The sequence below is a fragment of the Periplaneta americana genome, chromosome 14 (genome assembly GCF_040183065.1).
Source record: "Periplaneta americana isolate PAMFEO1 chromosome 14, P.americana_PAMFEO1_priV1, whole genome shotgun sequence".
Classification (NCBI taxonomy): domain Eukaryota; kingdom Metazoa; phylum Arthropoda; class Insecta; order Blattodea; family Blattidae; genus Periplaneta; species Periplaneta americana.
Window position 1 is genome coordinate 135,585,749 of NC_091130.1, and position 26,910 is coordinate 135,612,658.

Consider the following 26,910-nt stretch of genomic DNA (forward strand, 5'->3'; position numbering starts at 1 on the left):
AAAATGACCGCATTTTAATATTTTAAATACAATTTAAATTAAGTAAGATATTAAACGATTTATCCTTCTATCAAACACGAATGTTCCCTGGATCAAATGTCCTATTTTAATTATGTAATTACTTTATATTTATTTCTAACGGGTGCAGCGGAGCGCACGGGCACGGCTAGTTGTTATAAATTCTAACTTTCAGATTTTTGAGCAGACCGGAAGATAAAAGCTTCTCGGCCGAATAATAACAGGCATTTCCCATATTTATTCTGCGTTTAATTAACTCCCGAGTGTCATTTGTATTTGTTACTGTTGCTCTAAGGTATTTGGATTTTTCCACGTCTTCGAAGGATAAATTTCCAATTTTTGTATTTCCATTTCGTACAATATTCTGGTCACGAGATGTATAAAAGCGGATATTATATCAGTAATTAATAGGCACTTTTTGGTACGATTTTTGGTAATCATACCTTACGAAAGCAATTCTTTCTTCAGTTGGTGTTGGGGCAAATCTACCTAATGTAAGGCATACCATAAACCTGAACAAACCAAATCTAACCTATCACTTATCACTTGCCAGACATTGGCGACACTACGAGAACCCTCTGCTGAATATATCCTACACAGAACTATAATTAATTGTGAGATAACGGACTGAGATATAAATGTGCGAGATTTTTCTTAAGTGTAATTGTGCCCGAGGCACGATCCCGCGAGAAACTTTAAATCAACTTAAACAATTTAAAATTTGTGATGCAACGATTGATGCCATAGGATCTCATGTGTTAAAATCATCCTTAGCTATAATTAGTAGCGAAAATCATTTCTACCCAAGAAACTTTTATTGTAAATGATTTCCTATGTTTTCTTAGGATTTATCTCAATGTTTTTTTTCTTTCAAATTGTCACATAATTGTTTTTAATGATTGTTCATTATGAATTGATTAGTAGGCCGATATATTGAACCCTTATCAAGGGCAGATTCTTCTTCTTCTTCTTCTTCTTCTTCTTCTTCTTCGGCATTTTCCCACTTATAGGTTCGCCGTCTTCAGTTTCCATATATATCTATCGTTCCAATCTCCTTCTTCCAAATTCCTGTCGTCCATTACTGCTCTGACATGGGTTTTCCATTTCAATTTTGGTCTACCACGTTTATTTTTTCCTGGGGGTGACCATTGATATATATTTTTTGGCCATCTTTCGTTCCCCATTCTTTGTACATGTCCATACCATTTCAGAGTTTGATTTTCTATTCTCTTAACGACAGATGTGGTGACGTTCATTTCTTTCCAAAGGAGTTTATTTCTAATTTTATCCTGTCTTATTTTTTGAAGACTTCTCCTAAGATAGTCGAATTCAACTGTTCTAATTTTGTTTTTTTGTAGTTCTGTCATGGACCAAGTTTCACTTCCATATGATAAAATATTCTGTATTATACTCTTGTAGATTTTAATTTTAGTTTCTTTTGTAATATTTTTATTCCAGATTATTCCATGCAAAGTCTTGGTAGCATTTTTTGCCAAAGCAATTTTATTTTGAATGTCTCTCTCACATGTACCTATATTTGTGATTATTGATCCAAGATATTTAAAGGATTCACATTTTTTAATTTTTCCTGTTTCAAGTATGAGGTCACCCACATCTCTTCCTAAACACATATATTCTGTTTTCTGTAGATTTATGTTTAGTCCCCATTTTCTATATTCTTCCATTAGTTTATTTACCATATATATCATATCATCTTCATCCCCCGCAAATATCACCTGGTCATCGGCGAATAATAATGAATGTAGTGTTTTATCTTCTATAGGAATACCCATTTCAGAGCATTTCTTGTACCATAGGTTAAGAGCCTGATCTATATAAATATTAAAAAGGACTGGTGATAAACTGCATCCTTGCTTAAGGCCTTTATTCAATATGATTTCCTCTGTCAATTTCTTCTGTATTTTTATTTTGGCTTTTGTATTACTATACATTTTCCTAACAATATTAATCCATTTATCATGTATATTCATATTTCTCATTGCCGTCCACAATAATTGTCGAGGAACACTATCATATGCCTTTTCTAAATCAATGAAAGTCATATGTAGTTCTCCATTTTTTAATAGGACCTTCTCTTGTAATTGCCTAATACAGAATATATTATCAATACATGACCTTCCACAGCGAAATCCACTTTGTTCCTCTCTTAATCGGCCTAGTGTCTCTTTGAGTTTAAAATTTATGATTTTACTAAAAATCCTTGCTGTCGAAGCTAAAACACTTATACCTCTATAGTTGGAGCACAGTTTTTTATCACCGTTCTTAAAAATAGGGGTAATATATGATATATTCCAGTCTTCTGGAATATCATCTCCCGTTTCAGTTTTTGTAAAAAGTTTAGTTAAAAAAGTTACCAATATTTCTCCACCATATTTTAAAAGTTCAGTCTGAATATTTCCTGGTCCTGGTGCTCTCCCATTTTTAGCTTCTTTCAAACATCATCTTCTGTTATTTCCGGAGTGTCAATTTTGTCTTCTACATCTACATCTTGTAATTGAAACTCATTTCTATTTTCTTGAAGTAGATCTTCATAGTGTTGTATCCATTCCGCTGGCCTTATTGACTGAATATTTGTTTTCTTTCTTTCTGATTTCCTGACATTTTGCAGTACTCTCCAAGCTTCTGTAGATCTAGCATATCCAATCGAATGGTCTATATTTGAACATATATTATCCCAGTATTTATTTTTTGATTTTCTTACTTCTGCCTTTGTTTTATGTTTCAAGGCAACATATTCAGTGTATGACGTTATTGAGTGATCTGATAGCCATTTCATTCTGGCTTTCTTTTTTTCTTCTACTAGTCTACCGATATCCTAATTAAACCATTCATTTTTTTTTTTTATAATTTAAATCTTCTGTTCCAAGTGCTTCTAAGGCTGCTGAATGTATGCTTTCCTTTAGATGATGATACATTTCTGATGCCGTATTCTTTAAATTTAAATTAAGTTTTTGTTTTAACCTTGCTTGGAAAAGATGTTTTATACTCTCGTCATAGAGTAAGTTCACTTTATATTTCGGTTCATTCATGTGGGTTGTATTTATAGTGTCTTCCTTTACTGCCATAGTATTTTGTTTCTTTCTACTTGTTAAAATGAATTTTCCTAAGAGCATATAATGATCGCTTCCACACTCTGGTTTTCTATATACTCTTACATCTTTCACGATCATATCTCGTTTTTGTTTCACAATTATATAATCAATTATTGATTTTTGTTTTTTTGTTGGTTGTTCCCATGTAAACTTATGTATTTCTCGATGTTGGAAGAAACTATTCATTATCATATATCCGTGTTGTTTACATAAAGTTATTAGTCTGTCTCCATTATCGTTTTCCACTTTTTCTCCAAATGGTCCAATCACTTCATCTTTCATTCTACTTCCTACTCTACTATTGAAGTCTCCTGTTATTATGACTTCCTGATGTTTCTTTATTTTTCCCAAAGTATCTGATAGTTTATCGAAAAATTCATTTTTTTCTGTAACTGGTGTGTCTTCATTTATTGCGTATACTCCTATTATTATAAGCTCTATCCCAAAAAGTTTGAGATTTAACTTGATAATTCGCTCATCAATTTCCTCCCAAGATACTATATTTTTTACCCACTTATTTTTTATCAAAATAGACACTCCTTTTTTTGCTCTACTACTTTTTGGAACTCCACTCCAAATATGTGTATAGTTTCCTAATTTTTCTTGTCCCTTCCCTTTCTTTTTTGTTTCCGAGAGCACCATTATATCTCCATTCATTGCTGTAATTTCTCCTATTACTTCTTGTTCTTTAGTGTTCAGGCCCTGAACATTCCACGTTCCGATAGACAAAGTCCGTTTTCGTAGCTTAGGTCTGTTCTAATTAAATCCATCCGGCTGATGCATATTATTACTGAAGTACGTAGCGGTAAGATTTTTTTATAGGGCCAGATTGCCAGCCTGACGCCAAACCCCCATACATGGAGGACCTGGTTTTTCTTTTAGGGTTTGCTCCCTTAGCCGACAGGTCTTCGTTTTAAGGCGCTGAGAACTCGCCTTCCGCCCGATCCTGTTAGCTATAGTCTATTACGATTACAGTCAGGGAGCACGACGAGAACGTAGGATTAGGGCTTGTTGGCAGAGCTGCTAAAAAGTCGCAGTGGCTTTTCCCGAGATTTATTGGGGTATACATATTCGGCATCTGTATCCCCTTCGGGGCCATACCAATCATTTGTTCCCTGGGCAGATTTTTAAATTAATTAATAATCCATAAATTGGCAAAGCTTCATTTCTCACACTAATTTATTAAACCTTGTCGGACCGTAAAGAAAACAACTATCGCAATGTCCATATTTTATATGTTGTACAATATTATAGTATCGTGAAATATTTTTTGTGCGAGATCGTGCGTATTTGCTTGGTTACCGCATGAAACCAATCCGCGGAAAGTCTAAAATTCCACATTCAGTATTCCCAACCTAACACACATGACAATTTCCCTCTTCTTACCGCTTAAGTGAAATATTGATTTTACTGCTTTAGGCTTTTAACATATTATTTTTAGAGACGTTCAGTATAGTAATAATTATAAATTGGAAACTTACCACTGCAATTTTACCTAAATTGCACTGTTATTATTATTGTTTTTAAATATTTGCAAAAATTAAGTAAGCTCTACAACTCCACTAAAGTTACTGCATTTGTGATGCAAGTAACATTAAGGAAGCCGTGAAAAAATCAACAAGATTTATAGACTGGGAGAAAAAAAGACAGACGTATATCACGGCCTGCTGGAGTATAGTAAACACAGAAAACATTTTAAAGCAACAATGTTGAAGATAGATATTTTTGTTTTGCAAATTTGCCGTCATTGAATAGAAACCAAGATGGAGATTTCATTGCAACTAATTAGAAATTCCTCTTTCAGGTATGTAATAAACGATCTTCGCACAAAATAATGTACGATACACGAGCGGTATGTTTTCTTTCAATTCTCGGAAATTAAAAAAACTCAACTACGTTTCGCTTTTTCAAACTTTTCCTCGAACATGAAAACTTCAACATACCGCTCTTGTAACGCATATTACTATTCCATTCTATTAAAATTGTAGCATGTAGCCTATTAACCTGTTGTATCCTGTAGGATACTTTGTCAATTTAAGGGTTAAATGTTCATGTATTTATTTAATTTCTGCCGTGTGTACATTTGTGAAGTTGTTCCATATTTTATTTCAGTTTGATCAATTAAGAAACGCAACGCAAATAGATATAGGCTATGTGGTTTATAGCGAGATCGAATATTCAATAAGTTGAATAACAGTTAATCTACTTTAATGCCCTCCATTTTAATCAGTTCTTCAACGGCGCTGTATCGGCTACTAGATTATTTAGCGCCGGTAGACTTGGTGATGGTGTTTGGCGATTTGAGTTTTAGAATTCGCCTTACAGTTAAAGAAAACTCTGAAAAAAAATCCAAGTAATTAATCAGTGCAAACAAGATTCGAATCCACGCCCCAACGCAGTGTCTGACCAGTAGACAAACGCGCTATCGCCAGAGCTACTCCAGTGGCGCCCTTTGTTGCTGAATGAAAAACGTGTGTATATATTTCAGGAGATGTACCCAGCGAATAGGGATTATAAAGAATGGACACTGAGCGAATTTTCCTGTGTTTTGTTTCTCTGTGCGCCAGCGGCTAGTTCCACTTTCAAGCGCTAGAGGTAGTGTAATCGAGCATACGCTAAGACAATAATTGAGAATAGAATTAAGGCACAGGATCCAAACATCGCCTACCGTATTGCATAATCCAGTAACGCTTTGCTTCAAATAAATTCAAGTTAACAGCTTTTCCTTATTTCTCAGTGACAAACTAGTTGTAATAATAATAATATTTTATATTTCAGATATCATAAATTATATTATAAAATAATACAATGCATTATAAAATTAAGTATCGAATTCGTTTAATATTTGTATATAATATAATATAGGTATATGGTTTTACTTCTCGTAAGAGTTTTGTTTTTCCATTTTCAGCGCTATCAAATCATTACATATTTTAATTGTTGTAGGGGTCAACGTCTCAACTCTCATTATAAAGGAACTCTAGAGTCTAGACATTGCAGATAATGAAGGATTTATTATTTTATGGATCCAATTTATTTTATTTGAGTACATAATGTACCTAGATGTATTAATTATATGTATTATATTTCCGCTGTGTCGACTGCTAGCTGGTGTGATGTCAGCGCCAACTCTAGGGAGAAAGCAGAATCTGACGCTCTAGCTGGCTTGAAGGTCATTGAAATCGGTTCGGATACATCAAAGGTACCGACGCGAAGTGTCCATTCTTTATAATCCCTATTCGCTGATGTACCTATGTATTTAGAACCAGATTATGTAAGTAGAGAATGAACGTTTAAAATAAAAACTGAAAGTTAGAATTTATAAAATATTTAGCCTATATTATCGGTTTTGTACATGGTTGTGAAACTTTGACTGTCACTTTGAGAGAGGAAGAGAGGCTAAGGATCTTCGAGAATAAGGTGCTTAGGAAAATATTTGGGGCTAAGAGGGATAAAGTTACAGGAGAATTGAGAAAGTTACAAAACATAGAACTGCACGCATTGCATTCTTCGTCTAAATAATTACTAGGGCTAAGATTTTGATGAAATTGCATCTTTTTTCTAGTAAGCCAGAAACATAGCTGCTTTACTATTTATATGTTATGTGATAAACTGAGTGTTTTAAGACATAGGGATTTGTTAGGGCATAGTTTTGCATTTTTTGCCTGTTTCATCTTTTGTTTTAGTCGGTCATTTTTTAGGCATTTTCATTTAATTTTGGCCATAAATTCCCATTATTAATGTAAAAATAATGTTTATTTCCTTTGATATTTTCTTTATTTATTTTTTTCTATTAATACCCTTTATTTTGTATAATATTTTAATCATTTTTCTACACAAATATTGCCATTTTAACGTTTTACACCCCATACAATGGATCAGTCCAACCACCCCTTCAATATAGACTCCTCTATACCTGCTAATTCCGGATAAGAGTGGCCTTGTGGTGGACTACATTGAAACTAAAAGTAAAGTAAATCTATGGCGCTACAGCCCATGAAGCGCCAAGACCGAACAGCGGACTACTGACCTCATGTCCACATGCCGAAGTAGAGGTGAACAATCATACATGGAAACTACATCAGGTGAAATAATTAATTAAAGTGTACTACTTAGAAAAAAATTATGTAAAATTTAATTTAATTACTACCGGTAGTCTGAATATTAAGTAGTACAAAACCTCTTTTTCTACTAAGCCAATTATGTAAGATCAATTTTAGGGCATTTTTAAGAGCTTTTTTTTTTCTTTTTTTTTAAGGTCATAAATGCATTGTTTTTAGGACATCAGAATTCTAGCCCTAATAATTACGAACATTAAATCCAGACGCTTGAGATGGACAGGATATGTAGCACGTATGGGTGAATCCAGAAATGCATATAGTGTATTAGTTGGAAGACGTGAGGGAAAAATACCTTTGTGGAAGCCGAGACGTAGATGGGAGGATAATATCAAAATGAATTTTAGGGAGGTGGAATATGATGATAGATACTGCATTAATCTTGCTCAGGATAGGGACCGATGTCGGGCTTCTGTGAGGGCGACTTTGAACCTCCGGGTTCTTTAAAAGCCATCTATAAGCGAATGTACGTAGACTGCATAATACTTTTGTGCGAGATCGTGCGTATTTGCTTGGTTTCCGCACAAAACCAATCCGCGGAAAGTCTAAAATTCCACATTCAGTATTCCCAACGTAACACACATGACAATTTCCCTCTTCTTATCGCTTAAGTGACATATTGATTTTACTGCTTTAGGCTTTTAACATATTATTTTTTGAGACGTTCAATATAGTAATAATTATAAATTGGAAACTTACCACTGCAATTTCACCTAAATTGCACTGTTAATTATTGTTTTTAAATATTTGCAAAAATTAAGTAAACTCTACAACTCCACTAAAGTTACTGCATTTGTGATGCAAGTAACATTAAGGAAGCCGTGAAAAAATCAACAAGATTCCAGACTCATCATAGACTGGGGGAAAAAAAAGGCAGACGTATATCACGGCCTGCTGGAGTATAGTAAACACAGAAAACATTTTAAAGCAACAATGTTGAAGATAGATATTTTTGTTTTGCAAATTTGCCGTCATTGAACAGAAACCAAGATGGAGATTTCATTGCAGCTAATTAGAAATTCCTCTTTCAGGTATGTAATAAACGTTCTTCGCACAAAATAATGTAAGATACTCGAGCGGTATGTTTTCTTTCAATTCTCGGAAATTAAAAAAGCTCAACTACGTTTCGCTTTTTCAAACTTTTCCTCGAACATGAAAACTTCAACACACCGCTCTTGTAATGCATATTGCTATATTGTAATTAAAACATAACAAATTTATTTTGCTCCTATTCTGTTACTGTTTTCGTTGTGCATGAAATTCGTTTCAGTGTGTGAATGAAGAAAATCTATGAATGATGGGAAAGTTATCTGATAGAATTAAAATGTTGCTCCTGTATCCATCAGTAGAATAAGCTTGCACGGTTACTGGTTGCTGGTATGTTAATTGCGAACGTGTCTTGTAAGCATGGGTATCTATGAATTGTTGCGTTGCCTGAAATTCCTTCTGAGAGTTGCTCGCTAGCTTGACATTTCACTAGTTAATAGAAGCTATTTAAAAGGTTGTGTTACAATCGTGAAATTATATGTTGATGGTTCCAAGGCGGCATAAACTGTATTAATTTATATGGTAGTAGAAGTTTTCGTTTGTTAATGGAGAGTTTAAAATGCCTTTTTGAAATTGAATATTCTCGACTAGCGAAAACCAAGTAATTACAGAAAGATCGTAGAATAAAACAAACATATTTATTATCAGTTTACACTCATATGAGTAAATACTATACACAGGAAAATCTATACATAAAGGTGCCAAATACATTACATTTATGTGCCTAAATGATTAAGTTAATGAAAGTAATAGAAATTGTTTTAGCAATCACTGTAAGGGTAACTAAACACACCTAAAGTAAAATTACTTATGCCTATAAGAATTGTTATATTGCAATGTTTAATATGTTTGTTATAACTTAGGCAGAGCGTAAGAGAAAATTAGAAAGAAGTTTATTGCATTTTTAGACTTTGAATGTAGTAAAAGTTATGCCATACTTTGGAGAACAATATACGAGTGCATTTAAGACTGTAGTTTTAAGAGAAGATCAAGCACATTTGAAACACTAGTTTTTAACTTCATATACTACCTTGTTACCTACCCTGTTCAACATCTACTTGGAGAATTTAGTGAACTAAGGGATATCATACTAGAGCTAAATGACATCTGTAAGCAGTATGGAATGAAGAAACATGCCAACAAGACGAAGACCATGGTCATAGGAAGAAAAGTAAAGAAGGTAAACTTGCGAATTCTAAATGAGGCAGTAGAACAAATGGACAGCTTCAAATACTTGGGGTGTGCTATAAGCAGTAACATGAACTGCTGCCAAGAAGTCAAAAGGAGGATAGCAATGGCAAAGGAAGCTTTTGATAGAAAAAGGAGCATCTTCTGCGGACTTTTGGAAAAAGAACTAAGGAAGAGGTTAGTGAAGTGCTTTGTGTGGCGTGTAACATTGTATGGGACAGAAACATGGACATAACGACGAAATGAAGAGAAGCGACTAGAAGCCTTGGAAATGTGGATATGGAAAAGGACAGAACGTATGAAATGGATAGACGGAATAAGAAACGAGATGTTTTGGAAAGAGTGGGTGAAGAAAGAGTGATGCTGAAACTGATCAGAAAGAGAAAAAGAAATTGGCTGGGTCACTGGTTGAGAAGAAACTGCCTTGTGAAGGATGCACTGGAAGGAATGGTGGACGGGAGAAGATTCGGGACAGAAGAAGATATCAGATGATAGACGTCATTAAGATATGTGGATCATATGTATGTATGTATTTATTCACACTGCAATGGGTATATACCCGGTGGCATTGGTAACTAATTACACTCAATAATGACAATAATAAACTTATTAATTAAAAATACAATTAATAATAATACTAATAATTAATAGTAACAATTTATAATAATAATAATAATTATTATTATTATTATTATTATTATTATTATTATTATTATTATTATTATTATTATTATTATAACAGGGAATATCCTAAATCAAATGAAACGATCACTTAAAATTAACATTTGAAATAAATCTAATTTGTATCTTAAACCTAAGATCGAACTAAAACCCACGAGTATGATATGTTCATATCTGGACAAGTACCTTTCAACATTACACTCATTTCGCTGTCAACTCACTCACTGCACTGGAACTACAACGCATTTCACTGATTCTATCCTGATTTCACTAACACTTCAAAAACATTTCACTGTTCAAATACTTTGCACTGCCACTATAAACTATAAAGCTTCACTGACAGGAACACGCTTCACTTACACTACACACTTCACTGACACAACACACTTCACTGACACAACATAATTCTTCACTGATACAACTCTTCAATAACAACATATCGTTTACACCCTTTAAATACTGTGTATAATTACCGTCTATTAGTAAAGTCCTTAAGCCTATTTTTAAATACATTTTTGGTTGTTGGTAAAGCCTTTAGTAAATCTGCAAGTAAAGCATTTCAGTCCCTGATAGTACGATTGAGAAAAGAAAACTTTCCAGTGTCCGTCCTCTGTCTTCTTTCCCTCAATTTATAAGAGTGGTCGTTCCTTGAAGAGTAATTTGGCGGCTGCAACCTATTTTTTATTTCTCTCCAGGCAGGCTCACCTCTGTATGTTTTGAACAGTGCGCATAATCGAATTCGCGTTCTCCTGTCCGTGAGTGTGTCCCATTTTAATGGTGAATTTTTCCAACAACACTCGAGAGCCCGTTTTTTAATCTTTTCCAGCGTCTTAATATGTTCTAATCTGTAAGGATCCCAACATGCAGCACCGTATTCCATTACTGGACGTACTAGTGATTTATATTCAATGTCTTTGGATTCATCAGAACCTTTTCTTAGTACCCTCATCACAAAGTGTAATGCTGTCCATGCTTTTCCCGCTGTGTTTGTAACGTGTTCCACCCAGCCGAGATCGCTGCTAAATGTTATTATGAGGAGACAAAGAGGAAAATAAAATATAGGAAGGACTGGAGAATGCTGGGTTTGCAGTGAAAGACCTTCCCTTGAGCAGAACTCTATGAATGAATGAATGTTCTTATATATCTTCAGTTTAGTACGTAATCACTTGACATAGCTTCACTTTAGCTAGAAACTGTATCCTCCATCGTGTTTGTCTCGCATGCGTTGCCTTTATTGTTGGAACGTTGAATGATACGGGCATCTTAATAAATTCTCGGAATCGTTTTAGAGTGGCGAGATTAATGAAATGAGCGAATATTCATATGTTAAAAATAGTAGAATTACTCTAATACACGCCGTGTAAAATAAAGTGGCAATCTCGTACCGGATTCTCTTAATTAGTGAGCAATTGCAGACCACAGCTTTTCGTATAAACGATGACGCCAGCGGTAACTGGTACTGTCCGTACAAAAAACGTACTGTTGCTAAAGACATGCAATTTACGAGTTTGCGGACTTGTACAAAATATTAGAAACATAAGCAGCGTACTAAGGTTTGTACAAAATATTAGAAATACTAGCCGTACCCATGCGCTCCTCTGCACCCGTTAGAAATAAATATAAAGTAATTACATAATTAAAATAGGACGTTTGATCCAGGGAACATTCGTGTTTGATAGAAGGAAAAATCGTTTAATATGTTACTTAATTTAAATTGCGTCCAAATAATTAAAATGCAATCATTTTGGTCCAGAGACACTCATTTGGTGCAATGACAATTCCTTTAACCTGTTTCTTAATTTTTATTGCATGCAACCATAGTTTAATGAAGATTGACATCATTTAGATTTAATGTGTATATTTTATTTTACTTGTTATAGGTTTCCATTGAATTATGGTAATAACTTAATTTCAACCCTTGTTTTCTACATATTCAGTAAATGGCGCTTGGCCCACCATGGTTGTGAACCCTTCAAATAACTTAAATTATATTATATTATATTATATTATATTATGTTATATTATATTATATTATATTATATTATATTATATTATATTATATTATATCAGAAGTTACTGTAATAACATTATAGCATTATGTCCATCTAGAGAAACTACACTTTCCAATGGTGAGATAATAATTAATTATACAAATCGGTTAATTTAGCTTCCGATATTACTTCATACAAACACAGAAACATTCTCTGTTAGATGATGAAAGAGAGATGGAACGGAGAAAAATTCTCTCCGGCGCCGGGATTTGAACCCGGGTTTTCAGCTCTACGTGCTGATGCTTTATCCACTAAGCCACGCCGGATACAATCCCGACGCCGTTTAGAATCGTCTCAGATTAAGCTCCATCTCTTGGGTTCCCTCTGGTGGCCGCCCTCTGCACTGCGTCATAGATGTCTATGCACGCAGGACCGAAGTCCATACATGTGTAGAGGTGCACTCAGATGAGTGACTGATTGGCCGGGGTCCGACGGTATGGGCGCCGTCTTTTAAATCACAAAGTGATTTATTACGCATATCATATTTATTTTGATGTACCGAAGTACATATGATATTTCCATGCAGATATTCTGCGTCATCAGATGATGAAAGAGAGATGGAACGGAGAAAAATTCTCTCCGGCGCCGGGATTTGAACCCGGGTTTTCAGCTCTACGTGCTGATGCTTTATCCACTAAGCCACGCCGGATACAATCCCGACGCCGTTTAGAATCGTCTCAGATTAAGCTCCATCTCTTGGGTTCCCTCTGGTGGCCGCCCTCTGCACTGCGTCATAGATGTCTATGCACGCAGGACCGAAGTCCATACATGTGTAGAGGTGCACTCAGATGAGTGACTGATTGGCCGGGGTCCGACGGTATGGGCGCCGTCTTTTAAATCACAAAGTGATTTATTACGCATATCATATTTATTTTGATGTACCGAAGTACATATGATATTTCCATGCAGATATTCTGCGTCATCAGATGATGAAAGAGAGATGGAACGGAGAAAAATTCTCTCCGGCGCCGGGATTTGAACCCGGGTTTTCAGCTCTACGTGCTGATGCTTTATCCACTAAGCCACGCCGGATACAATCCCGACGCCGTTTAGAATCGTCTCAGATTAAGCTCCATCTCTTGGGTTCCCTCTGGTGGCCGCCCTCTGCACTGCGTCATAGATGTCTATGCACGCAGGACCGAAGTCCATACATGTGTAGAGGTGCACTCAGATGAGTGACTGATTGGCCGGGGTCCGACGGTATGGGCGCCGTCTTTTAAATCACAAAGTGATTTATTACGCATATCATATTTATTTTGATGTACCGAAGTACATATGATATTTCCATGCAGATATTCTGCGTCATCAGATGATGAAAGAGAGATGGAACGGAGAAAAATTCTCTCCGGCGCCGGGATTTGAACCCGGGTTTTCAGCTCTACGTGCTGATGCTTTATCCACTAAGCCACGCCGGATACAATCCCGACGCCGTTTAGAATCGTCTCAGATTAAGCTCCATCTCTTGGGTTCCCTCTGGTGGCCGCCCTCTGCACTGCGTCATAGATGTCTATGCACGCAGGACCGAAGTCCATACATGTGTAGAGGTGCACTCAGATGAGTGACTGATTGGCCGGGGTCCGACGGTATGGGCGCCGTCTTTTAAATCACAAAGTGATTTATTACGCATATCATATTTATTTTGATGTACCGAAGTACATATGATATTTCCATGCAGATATTCTGCGTCATCAGATGATGAAAGAGAGATGGAACGGAGACGATTCTAAACGGCGTCGGGATTGTATCCGGCGTGGCTTAGTGGATAAAGCATCAGCACGTAGAGCTGAAAACCCGGGTTCAAATCCCGGCGCCGGAGAGAATTTTTCTCCGTTCCATCTCTCTTTCATCATCTGATGACGCAGAATATCTGCATGGAAATATCATATGTACTTCGGTACATCAAAATAAATATGATATGCGTAATAAATCACTTTGTGATTTAAAAGACGGCGCCCATACCGTCGGACCCCGGCCAATCAGTCACTCATCTGAGTGCACCTCTACACATGTATGGACTTCGGTCCTGCGTGCATAGACATCTATGACGCAGTGCAGAGGGCGGCCACCAGAGGGAACCCAAGAGATGGAGCTTAATCTGAGACGATTCTAAACGGCGTCGGGATTGTATCCGGCGTGGCTTAGTGGATAAAGCATCAGCACGTAGAGCTGAAAACCCGGGTTCAAATCCCGGCGCCGGAGAGAATTTTTCTCCGTTCCATCTCTCTTTCATCATCTGATGACGCAGAATATCTGCATGGAAATATCATATGTACTTCGGTACATCAAAATAAATATGATATGCGTAATAAATCACTTTGTGATTTAAAAGACGGCGCCCATACCGTCGGACCCCGGCCAATCAGTCACTCATCTGAGTGCACCTCTACACATGTATGGACTTCGGTCCTGCGTGCATAGACATCTATGACGCAGTGCAGAGGGCGGCCACCAGAGGGAACCCAAGAGATGGAGCTTAATCTGAGACGATTCTAAACGGCGTCGGGATTGTATCCGGCGTGGCTTAGTGGATAAAGCATCAGCACGTAGAGCTGAAAACCCGGGTTCAAATCCCGGCGCCGGAGAGAATTTTTCTCCGTTCCATCTCTCTTTCATCATCTGATGACGCAGAATATCTGCATGGAAATATCATATGTACTTCGGTACATCAAAATAAATATGATATGCGTAATAAATCACTTTGTGATTTAAAAGACGGCGCCCATACCGTCGGACCCCGGCCAATCAGTCACTCATCTGAGTGCACCTCTACACATGTATGGACTTCGGTCCTGCGTGCATAGACATCTATGACGCAGTGCAGAGGGCGGCCACCAGAGGGAACCCAAGAGATGGAGCTTAATCTGAGACGATTCTAAACGGCGTCGGGATTGTATCCGGCGTGGCTTAGTGGATAAAGCATCAGCACGTAGAGCTGAAAACCCGGGTTCAAATCCCGGCGCCGGAGAGAATTTTTCTCCGTTCCATCTCTCTTTCATCATCTGATGACGCAGAATATCTGCATGGAAATATCATATGTACTTCGGTACATCAAAATAAATATGATATGCGTAATAAATCACTTTGTGATTTAAAAGACGGCGCCCATACCGTCGGACCCCGGCCAATCAGTCACTCATCTGAGTGCACCTCTACACATGTATGGACTTCGGTCCTGCGTGCATAGACATCTATGACGCAGTGCAGAGGGCGGCCACCAGAGGGAACCCAAGAGATGGAGCTTAATCTGAGACGATTCTAAACGGCGTCGGGATTGTATCCGGCGTGGCTTAGTGGATAAAGCATCAGCACGTAGAGCTGAAAACCCGGGTTCAAATCCCGGCGCCGGAGAGAATTTTTCTCCGTTCCATCTCTCTTTCATCATCTGATGACGCAGAATATCTGCATGGAAATATCATATGTACTTCGGTACATCAAAATAAATATGATATGCGTAATAAATCACTTTGTGATTTAAAAGACGGCGCCCATACCGTCGGACCCCGGCCAATCAGTCACTCATCTGAGTGCACCTCTACACATGTATGGACTTCGGTCCTGCGTGCATAGACATCTATGACGCAGTGCAGAGGGCGGCCACCAGAGGGAACCCAAGAGATGGAGCTTAATCTGAGACGATTCTAAACGGCGTCGGGATTGTATCCGGCGTGGCTTAGTGGATAAAGCATCAGCACGTAGAGCTGAAAACCCGGGTTCAAATCCCGGCGCCGGAGAGAATTTTTCTCCGTTCCATCTCTCTTTCATCATCTGATGACGCAGAATATCTGCATGGAAATATCATATGTACTTCGGTACATCAAAATAAATATTCTCTGTTAGGCTATCTTTCATTGCTTTCGATTGTTGCTGTCCAAGGCCCCATACAGACAAAGTCATTTGTTTTTTAATTCATTACACGGCCTTAGATGGCAGTTATTTTAATTTTAAAACTCATTTATCTCATTAAATATCAGTCCTATCAAAATTGTTCAAGGAATAAAACTTATCGCAAATTGTTTTTAAAGAAACTTTTGTTATGTAACATTTTTCACAAAAATCAATAATAAGCGAGATATTTCGATTTATTTAATTCAGTCCCCCTTATAACTCCCCTTTTAAGTAATGTATTTTGAATGCCATATAGCCTAAAATCTAAGTTACAACGAACTTAATTTATATTCCAATTTTCATCGAAATCCGTTCAGCCATTATCGCGTGAAAAGGTAACAAACATACAGACAGACAGACAAACAAAAATTTCAAAAGAAGCGATTTTCGGTTTCAGGGTGGTTAATTATATATGTTAGGACCAATTATTTTTGGAAAATCGAAAATTACCAGAAAAATTTCGGCTACAGATTTATTATTAGTATAGATAACCAGCGTGCTAAGGTTTATACAAAGACGACGAATTAGCTACACAGTTTAGCCTGCAATATTATTAACACTTTAACGTGATCATCATCGTTATGGTCCACACCTGTGGAGTAACGGACAGCGCGTCTGGCCGCGAAACCAGGTGGCCCGGGTTCGAATCCCGGTGGGGGCAAGTTACCTGGTTGAGGTTTTTTCCGGGGTTTTCCTTCAACCCAATACGAGCAAATGCTGGGTAACTTTAGGTGCTGGACTCCGGACTCATTTCACCGGCATTATCACCTTCATATCATTCAGACACTAAATAACTTAGATGTTGATACAGCGTCGTAAAATAACCCAATAAAATAAAATAAAAATCATCGTTATGTGCTTCGAAAGCTTGAATCTTTTGTCACGTTCCTTCGAGGATTGTGAGCCAGCATACACATTTATTAAAGGCGAATTCTCCCCTTGATCGTGTAGTCAGCATGGTTTAAGATCACTGCTTGAGACAAAGTAACGCAAACAGAAAACAAGGGATACATGCAATGCGAGGATGATAATTCCCATCCTCTGCTGAGAATCGAACCGAATTGCATTGAATTTGTAAATAGAAGCCCTGTGAGCTACGACTTGAGTAATATTGGAAATACATACGATCATCTTTTGCTTTAAATTAACTGTAAGTCATGACGATCGTACAGTACGTAAAGGCAGAATTTCGCTTTCTTAACATTGCCTGAGAACCAGGGTTTTGGTTTTAATTCGGTCTCTGTGTGAATATTTATGTACTTTAAGTAAAACTTAGGTATTGATATAGACAGAAGCCCAGTCTCTATCATACCTCATGTTGCAGGAGTTCCACCGCGTGTCTGTTACTTACGGTTTTTAGGAACCCGGAGGTTCATTGCCGCCCTCACATAACCCCGCCATCGGTCCCTATCCTGTGCAAGATTAATCCACTCTCTATCATCATATCCCACTACCTCAAATCCATTTTAATATTATCCTCCCATCTACGTCTCCGGTCCACACCTGTGGAGTAACGGTCAACACGTCTGGCGGCGAAACCAGGTGGCCCGGGTTCGAATCCCGGTCGGGACAAGTTACCTGGTTGAGGTTTTTTCCGGGGTTTTCCCTCAACACAATACGAGCAAATGCTGGGTAACTTTCTGTGTTGGACCCCGGTCTCATTTCACCGGCATTATCACCTTCATTTCATTCAGACGATAATAACCTGAGATGTTGATACAGCGTCGTAAAATAACGCAATAAAATAAAATAAAAAATTCTACGTCTCGACTTTCCCAAAGGTCTTTTTTTCCTTCGGCCTTAACACTCTATATGCATTTCTGGATTCGCCCATACGTGCTACATGCCCTGCCCATCTCAAACGTCTGGATTTAATGTTCCTAATTTAAGTCAGGTGAAGAATACAATGCGTGCAGTTCTGCGTTGTGTAACTTTCTCCATTCTCCTGTAACTTCATCCCGCTTAGCCCCAAATATTTTCCTAAGCACTTCATTCTCAAATACCCTTAACCTCTGTTCCTCTCTCAAAGTGAGAGTCCAAGTTTCACAACCATACAGAACAACCGGTAAAACTGTTTTATAAATTCTAACTTTCAGGTTTTTTGAGAGCAGACTGGAAGACAAAAAATTCTGAACTGAATAATAACAGGCATTTAATTTCTTCCCGAGTGTAATTTATATTTGTTACTGTTACTCCAAGATTTTTTAATTTTTCCACCTGTTCAAAAGATAAATTTCTAATTTTTACATTTCAATATCGTAGTATGGTATGGTCACGAGATAATCATATATTTGTCTTTTCGGGATTTACTTCCAAACCTATCTCTTTACTTGCTTCCAGTAAGATTCCCGTGTTTTCCCTAATATTCACGTCATCCGCATAGACAAAAACATATTAAGTCTAGTCTACACTTCTCTGTGGGTATAAAAGATCCTCTATGGATAGAACTTTAAGTTACTGGATATTAATAGCAAAGTGTCCACACCTGTGGAGTAACGGTCAGCGCGTCTGTCCGCGAAACTAGGTGGCCCGGGTTCGAATCCCGGTCGGGGCAAGTTACCTAGTAGAGGTATTTTTCGGGGTTTTCCCTCAATCTAATACGAGCAAATGCTGGGTAACTTTCGATGCTGGACCCCGGACTCATTTCACCGGCATTATCACTTTCTTTTCATTCAGACGCTAAATAACTTAGATGTTGATATAGCGTCGTAAAATAACCCAATAAATTAAACAAATTAATAGCAAAGTGCCCTTTATTGTATATTACTGGTATATCGTAGATTTAAATCATAGGCTTATATTTAAACGAAATTGTCCTTACAAAATACCTACTTACGTTTCTTTTCTAAATACGCTCATGGTGGCTTTAGAATATTATTATTATTATTATTATTATTATTATGATTATTATTATTATTATTATTATTATTATTATTATTATTATATTATCATCATCATCATCATGAAGGGGGAGAACGTACCAACGTAGCGCACGTTCGAGTGAACTGTACCGTTCACTCCCAGCTATACTCATTCCCACCTCACACCAGCTAATTACAGTACGATTATTTAGTCCTGACAGTCGCCGGCAATGTGCGCCTGGGTCAGGCGAGTCCATTTAGTTACGCCAAGGGGTGTTTGGGTTAGTCTCTCGCTTGCCTTCGGAGCGATCGGATGTCATGCGTGCGGTGGAGCGGTATGTGTCTAGTACAGTTAAGCTGTACTGCATTCCTTTACCGACCGCTCGCCCGTATCTCTACTCCGGAGCTCTCCCCACTACTCCTATTACTTCCCCTCTTTCGCGTCGCCGAACTGTCAGGACTAAATAATCGGTCTGTACGTTAAAAATTCGCTGATTATCCAGGTTTCGAACAGGCTATCCCACTGGTGTCCAGGCTAGCTTCCTCCGCACTTTGGCGTTAGGAGAATGTATGGAAAGTAATGGAATGGAGATTGTACGGAATGATGTTGATGTCTAATATTAGAAAACGCGAATACCTCGAGATAAGACCCGAACTGCGAGCTTGTGCGTCACAACTGTTGTCAATTTTATGATTTTGTCACCAGATCTGGTGTTTTATTAAGCCGTTTGGTACCGAAAAATATCATTTAGCGACATGCTGAAATTCTGGTGTCTTTAAAGGAAGTCTAGTGATAAGTCTGGGGTGTTGGAGGTACAAATTAATATTTGATTTATTCTGGTTTTCCATTTAATTAACCTTAAATTGTAATTGATTGGGAAAATATTGGCAAGGTTAGCGTTAGTACGTACGGTCTACCTATACGACTAGTCTTTGTTTACATATCACAAAATTGGTTTGATTTTCCATTTAGAAACTATTTTTGCTAATACATATTTATAGTTGAATTATTTACATTTCTTTCTTTCTTCCTTTCTTTCTTTCTTTCTTTCTTTCTTTCTTTCTTTCTTTCTTTCTTTACCTTAGTGTAACCTCTCCATTTTAGGTTAATTTATACGACCCACGCCGCACGGGCTTTACAGGGCCGCGACCTGTCTGGAGAGGAATTAATCTATTTGATCACATACTTACTTTTTGACCACACACGGACATGGAGGGCCTCCCCGGATGAGGGATCAGCTCAATGCCAGGGCCACCTCCGATACAACACAAACATTTAAGACATTACACAGCATTCACTCACACATATGAAAGGGAAGGATCGGCGTCCATGGCCGGACTTTAAGGAGGTACAATACCGGCATTTGCCTGGAAATAACTGAGGAAACCATGAAAAACCTCAGGATTGCCAGCCCCTGGGATCGAACCCCGGACCTCCCGAATGCAAGGTTAACCCTCTACAACGCCGCTAGCTCGTGCGGTACATTTTTTTTCCTGACCCAAAAATATATACTGTCGGTCTTACTAATAAAAACTCTATATACAGACGTTTAACTCTCTTATACTTATACAATGAGTAGCTCGTTTATAAGTCGTGTGTAAATTCTTTACTAATAATCACTACATACGTCGTGTATAACAGTATAACTGTTACACAGCTACGTCATAGCTTCGTCATTACTTCATTACGAAAGGTAATAGAATATCTGAGATTCTCTATTTCATCCGGTAGAGCGCTCTAGTGTGCCGTGTTAAGAATCGATAGTACAACTGGCTCATATCGATTACCACACTATATTTTGGTCAAAGAGAACAAGCTACAGCAATAATATTCTACTTATTCTGTGCTCTTTGGTGTGTTCTTGTGTTGTTACAAGGCATCTATCATCATAAAATGACAGTCGATACGAACAGCTGTTAGAAGGGCGGCCATTTTTTCTCTATATACAACGCTTAAACAAGAGGTTTCGTGTATATAACTACTGCAAAGCAATTCCCATTATATAGTTACAGATTGTTTATACATCCATTGCTTATGCATGGTTTATTAGTAACGTTTTCTGTCTCAACGCTGCATAAGTCTCGTATAAAAACTATACACGGTTTATTAGTAAGACCGTGTATCTACAAATTTAAAGGAACAGAACTGGATCTTAGACAATGAAACGGAGATTTATCCTCCATCTCTTGAAACTGGTTATCTATCCCTTTTCTTGTCGTTGTCCTTTCTCTGTACTGAACCCGTGCTGACCACACCACCATGGAATTTCGGTAGGTCCAATCGTTATTCCTTAACTGTTATCAAACTTAAGTGGCAAGCAAATTACGAGAAGTTCTACATTTTGAGGTAGAAACAATTTTGCGTTTAGTCTCTTTAAAATAGATAAACCGATCAATTACTAAGAATTCCATTTAGATTATGTAATATTGAAGTTAGAGACTTGATTTTCTTATATTGTGCAAAGGAAATAGCCCAGTACCAGACTCGAGCGGTTTGTTTCCTGCATACGATGAACGTTATAGATTGTTTTTTGCGTTAAGACACAGGATGTACCCACTTACGGATATTTATGTACAACGCAATGCCACAAATTAAATTGAAGCTAGGACTCCAACTTAAACTTCAACTGTAATGTTCTTCATATTACTTTCTTAACGACTCTTTTCATATTAAATGAGGGGAGAAAAAGGAAAAGTAAATTAAATTCTGAGATTAATTCTTCCGCTTTTAAGGAAAGTGAGATTTATAGTTAGATGTCATGTTATGTATTTTAAAGAGTATTTATTCACTTTACTTTTTGTTACTAGCTTAGATATAATGAATGAAATGAAGTGGTATTCAACCGGGGAGGTACGTAAAATTTAAAATAAGCATATACGTTTCATGAGTGATCAGAGTTAATGAAAATCATTGTAGGACGTAGAATTTATGACATGACAAAAGATGTTGTTGAGCAAATAATAGAAAACATTAAACTGGACAAAATATTTGGGATTCAAATTGATAAATCAGTGGATGTGTCTGACGAGTTACATACGAGGTGCATCAAGAAAGTAAGTTTCCCTATTTAAAAAAAAAAGAACACGCACTTTCAGGAAAACATTTATTGGCAACAGGTACAGCAATGTTTCAGCTATTTTTCAACATAGCCACCATCAGAATTGAGACACTTGTCGTATCGTGGGATCAACTTTTGTATCCCTCTGTCGCCTGTGAATGGAACCAGCGTGTGACAGACGTCTTCAGCTCTTCGTCGTTGCCAAAACCTCACCGAGGGACAGGAATTTCTTGAGGTGCAAGAAAACGTGAAAATCGCTGGGAGCAAGATCAGGACTGTAGGGTGGATGATCAAACAACTCCCAGCCAAATTCCGTCAAAACAGCTGCTGTGCGCCGAGCCGTATGTGGACGAGCATTGTCATGGAGGAGCACAACACCTGCAGTAAGCATTCCACGCATCTTGTTTTGAATGGCACGTCGCAATTTTTGCATTGTTTCACAGTAACGGTCAGCGGTCACTGTTTCACCTCTTGGAAGGAAGTCAGTGAGCAGAATGCCCTTCCTGTCCCAGAACACCGTGCACATCACTTTCCGTACCGACAGCGTCTGTTTGAATTTCGTCCTGACCGGAGATCCACTATGCCGCCAATGCATTGACTGCTGCTTGGTTTCCGGGGTGAAGTGCGAAATCCAAATCTCATCGCCCGTGACGGTCCTGTCGAGGAACTCCTCGCCGTCATCGTGATACCGTTGCAGAAATGTCAGTGCTGCTCCTAAACGTTGCATTTTGTGTTCGGGTGTCAGGTTTTTCGGCACCCACTTCTTTGAACAGCAGGTGCTTGGTGACAATCTCATGCAAAAAGGATCGCGATATCTTCGGAAAATGGCTGCTCAGCTCCGTAATCGTGAAGCGACGGTTCTCCATGATGCACTGCCGCACCAGCTCAACACGATCATCATTGATGAGGGACGGTCGCCCACTGCGCTCTTCATCATGGACACTTTGACGACCTTCGGAAAACTGCCTACACCAGCGACGCACCATCTCCTTACTCATGATGTTCGGCCCATAGACCTGGCAGAGCTGCCGACGAATTTCAATTGGCGCATGCGGCGGCGGGAGAAGGAATAAGAGCTTCCATTTCGGACCACTGCTGCCACGCTACTGGCACCAGGCGGGACCTGTCCGGCTGGCATATGATTGATACGTCATAGATCTGTTACGCATGCGCAATTGACACGGCTAATTACGTTTACTTTCAATGGGAAAAAAATCGGGAAACTTACTTTCTGGATGCGCCTCGTAATATGTTCGCCATTTTGATGTTAAGAAATATGCTACTGCTGATTAAATTTTAAGTTGGAAAAAAATCACCAGAACATACAAAGGGAGAGGATATTTTTTAAATTCATGTTAATTTCTAAAGATGCGAATAAAGTTTTGCAGGTTAGAAAAGTGGTCTTGTTGCTCGTATTAAAAAAAACGGGAGTTCAATGCACTCGATTAAATTTATCACTTTTACACCAATGTTCAGCATTTCGTGTGAATCAGGATTTTTTTTTTTTTTCGCGACCAAGTTTTCTCTGCATAATGCAATGTTACCAAATTATTGTGGGGTAAATTTCGCTTCCATATTTCATCTTATTCTGTAGTTGATTCGTCATTATCACATATACTACAAGCCCTTCAAAATCTCTGCTAACAAGCAAACATTCTCATGGGGGCAGATAAAAGAGTTATTTTTCCTGGGGCCATTTACAGAAAAAAAACACAATTGCATGGAAAGATTTATTGATGCAGATACATCAATTTTTACGCTGTCAACATAGACCTATCCCCCACTGGAATTGTGATATTTATCATACAATGGGATCAATTTTTGTATCCTTGTATCCTTGTGGCATCGGAACTAGCGTTTGACAGCCGTCTGCACCTCTCTCTCGATCCCATGATAAGACAAATGTCTCAATTCCGGTGGTGAATATGTTGAAAAATAGCTCAACAATTACTGTGTCTGTTCCAATAAATTTTTCCAATGAAATTGTGTTTTCTTTCTGTTAAACACTCCTGACGAACTTATGTTTACGGCCGTTGTAATTGCAGTCGAGTGGTTAAAATTTGTATAAACACTTCTTTTGACACTAGTAACATCATGAAAGGAAAAAAAGTTAATTTATCTGCCACCATCAGAATGTTTGCTTGTAAGCACCATAGACGGACCCAAGAGCTGCTTGGTAAGGTCTGTGGTTTCAAAGCTATTTCGAAAGTAGTGTTGTTCAGAACGTTGACATGGAACAAACTTTTAAGAACTAATTTCTTTTCTGTACAGACTTTATTAAAATGTTAAGTGTTAGAGATGTGGCCAGAAACACTTTTCATATAATACCATATGGTGGTGATAGTAGATGTCTAATGGAGGAAGCTAAACATTGTTTGAACAACCTTCAAACCGATGAAACTGAACACCTAACTTCTACGAGTGGAGTAATAAACACCAGAAAAATTAGGACCGAATTACGCCAGCGAGAGTACAACGCATGGTGCAACTTACCTCAAAAGAGAAAAGGCGTTATTTTTTACAGTAAATTCACTCCCTCTAACTAATGGATAACTAAGCCCGATGGAATGACTAGCGGTGAATGGAAGGAGGCTATCAAGATGACTGCCAACATAAGCGCTGTAAGAGCCATTCCCGGTAGGTCTCAGGTCAACCACTGCAGGCGATGCCTCAGTGAGTTAGAAACCCTTGGACATGTCCTGGGAGCCTGCCCTTATGGCGAAACATTGCGTATACATAGGCACCATGCAATTAGAACTAAATTGGCCGATGCCCTTAGAAAACTAAAATCACCGTCTATGAAGAAGTCCACGGAACCGCCGACAATGGCAGTAACAGACGAATTGACATCGCCATTAGCGAATCCCTGTCTCAGGGTATGATAATCGACCCCACCATCAGGTTTGAAACGTACAAAGGACAGCCCGAAGACGTACATGAGGAGAAACGAGCAATCTACGTTCCAACCATCCCGTATTATAAAGATAAATACCAACTTCACGATATCAGTGTTACGGGATTGATGTTTGGAGCAAGAGGAACGATACCCAACTTCTCTTCTCAATTCTGTAAGACCCTAGGACTGCACAAATCTTTTCTGAATGAACTGGCCCTCCTCATAATTAGAGAGTCTGTCAAACTTTTACGGAACCACGTATATGGACTCTAATTCAGTGTATGGAAAAAATTGACGCACCATTATCATTTTTCTTTTTCCTTCTTAGCTTTCATTGATTCTTTACTTGAATTTTTTTTCTTCTGTAAACTGCCATTGTTTGTTTGTGTATTTGTTTGCCTTTTTTCTTACTCTTTTAGCTCTCATCATCTATTTGTTCTTGTATTGTTTTGTATGCTTTGTCTAATGGCAGCCTCTAATTTGAGGAAGCTCTGATAAATAAAAAAAAAATACTTAATATAATGTAGTTTTGAATTACGCTCACATTTTGTACATCTCTGATCTTTTTCAGTATTTCGCCAGAATTAGCTGGGTTGTGCAGTGGTTCGCAAATAGAAGTCCATAGCCGGGCCGGAGAAGAACATAATTCCACTTCAGAGGCGTGCACTTACTCCAATTGTGGACACTTCAGTTCTACAGCTGGTCCATATGAAAATGCTGTTGTGTGAATTATGGATATGAACTGTTTACAAGACTACGTAGAAGTTTATCAGAGTTGCTTGCGGTGCGTGCTTATAGAACTGTAAACTTTCACAAATATATCTATTAATACTTTGAGTGAAGTGTAGTGGATTTTATTCGACTGGCTGAACGTTTTGAAGAATTCACGAATTGAGACTGGAAGAGAAAAGTAAGTACACAAAATCGCATGCTAAAAGATAACATACTTAGAATGAATGATATTAGTAATAGTTTCATGTATTACCTCTTTGTACCTACAACTTTGAGGCTGAATTGAACCGAGTTGGCCAGCTGTTGAGCGTAAGAGTGCGAGAGAATACTGACGAAAGCAAATCTATATATATATAATTTGAACTGGTAATGGAAATTTCGGGAAAACGGCTGGACGAATTTTAATAAATGACCCCTCATTTTGAAGCTTGGAACTCAAAGTTTTTCGGAAAAATAGTAGTTTTCAGTGAAATGTCAATTTTTAAACATAATTTTCCTATTTTCCAAAATCCATCTGTCGTCAGTTTTGAGAACTAGCTAATAGCATTCACGGCCGACTTGATATAACCTTCGCTGTTTTTGTAAAGGAGAAGCGAAGCGAGCATCAAGTCGGCCGTGTTGCTTTTCAGAATGAAACAAAACACACTCTATAGTAAACAATATTACACGAAGGCCATGATCTGCAAGAATGCTGACATATTTAGAGCTCAAATTAAATTGGTTATTAAAACTTAACTTACTAAAAATATTGACAGGTTCGATTCTGTGGTGTGTAATTTTCTGGGTACAGTTGTGTATTGGATATTAAAAACTACAAAACTTGAGGTGGTTTGATGACATTATTACCATTAGAAATGAAATATTATTGTAGTTAATGCCATGATGTGACTATTTTTCATTATTCATTAATTATACATATTAATGCTATATTGACGATATGAAAGTGAAACGTTTTGGGGTTATATAAGTAGATGTAGAGAACAACTTAAATTAGATTTTGATTTCTATATTTTACTGAGTGGCTGCTATATAGTATATATAGTATATGTTACTGAAAGCTATAAAAAACTTACGTAAGATAATATTATTAAAAATCAAATATTTTTATAATTATTAATCAAGTGAGATTGAGTCTTTTTTATATATTTAATGGCGGTGTGGTGTAGATATTTATATGCGTGGTTCTCTTCAGTATTGGCTCGAGAGAGAGTATCTTTCATTATTATGGAAGCAAATAACTTTCAGAATGTCTGGTATTCTT

The 26,910-nt window shown here is 37.7% G+C and overlaps 1 protein-coding gene across 6 annotated transcripts in view; it reads left to right on the forward strand.

Annotated features, from left to right (window-relative positions):
- The window catches only part of Ntan1 (N-terminal amidohydrolase 1), a 624,645-nt gene that overhangs the window by 357,495 nt on the left and 240,240 nt on the right, over nucleotides 1-26,910 (forward strand). For 5 of the 6 annotated variants that reach the window (XM_069846121.1, XM_069846125.1, XM_069846123.1 and 2 more), the window contains one exon: nucleotides 25,489-25,827. The gene's annotated coding sequence lies outside the window, so the exon portion shown is untranslated. Of the gene's footprint in view, nucleotides 1-22,232; nucleotides 22,405-25,488; nucleotides 25,828-26,910 lie in introns of those variants that run through there. The other variant, XM_069846126.1, reaches the window with a different exon arrangement.